This window comes from Penaeus monodon, chromosome 22 (genome assembly GCF_015228065.2).
Source record: "Penaeus monodon isolate SGIC_2016 chromosome 22, NSTDA_Pmon_1, whole genome shotgun sequence".
Taxonomy (NCBI): domain Eukaryota; kingdom Metazoa; phylum Arthropoda; class Malacostraca; order Decapoda; family Penaeidae; genus Penaeus; species Penaeus monodon.
Window position 1 is genome coordinate 4,999,208 of NC_051407.1, and position 810 is coordinate 5,000,017.

The 810-nt window shown below is 37.5% G+C and overlaps 1 protein-coding gene across 1 annotated transcript in view; it reads right to left on the minus strand.

Moving 5' to 3' along the window:
• The window catches only part of LOC119586842 (ATP-dependent RNA helicase HAS1-like), a gene marked incomplete in the record, with an annotated part of 10,641 nt that overhangs the window by 7,785 nt on the left and 2,046 nt on the right, over positions 1–810 (minus strand).

Genomic DNA, 810 nt, shown 5'->3' on the forward strand with positions numbered 1-810 from the left:
CTACCAAATGCCATATCTCCCTAGCTGATGTGGTCCTCTTGTATACTGTAACCAATATGTGTACACAGAGTGTGTTTGCTATTTGAAAGAAATCTGAAGAATTTACACCTTATATCTACTGTTCTTAACAAGTGGTACACAAAAGTAAATCACAGAAACCTAAATTCCATGGTGGGCAAATCATATCTTGAAACTTTTACTTTTCAGGTACAATGAAGGATACTAATACTGGAATAGTAAGATTGATAGTAGAGTCTTTCAGAAGTCTAGCTTGGTATGGCAAAAGTATCAACTAAAACTAGAGATGCAGAAGCGAATGCACCTCCACCATGTGGCTATAATCTGGCAAGATATGAGCCTGTAAGTCTCCCTAATGACTTACGGTCAAATAATGAACCAGTTAAAGCATTATCTTGCCTATTCATATGTGCTGGAAGCTTATTGGCCACTGCTGAAATTGATGAAGCCATGTAGGTCTCAAGGTCTCACCAGCACTACAGGTGTATGAGTAAATTTTACCCTAAAGCCTCCATCACAAATTACAGCAAGTTTCAAGTGGCCCTGGATGGAATTTAGGTCTTAAAATATGAAGAAATACACTCATGAAAAAGCACTAAATGTATAACAACTTTAATCTAGGGTCACTGCTAACAGTAGACCCACAGAAACAAACTACAATAAATAATATACAGAAATTAATATGACACTGACTGCTCCACAAATTTACCTGTGGGATTGAGCACAGCCACCGTTTCTTAAAAGTTTTGAGTCAACCATATATAGCTATAGTGCGTGTTCCTGTTAGCAGAG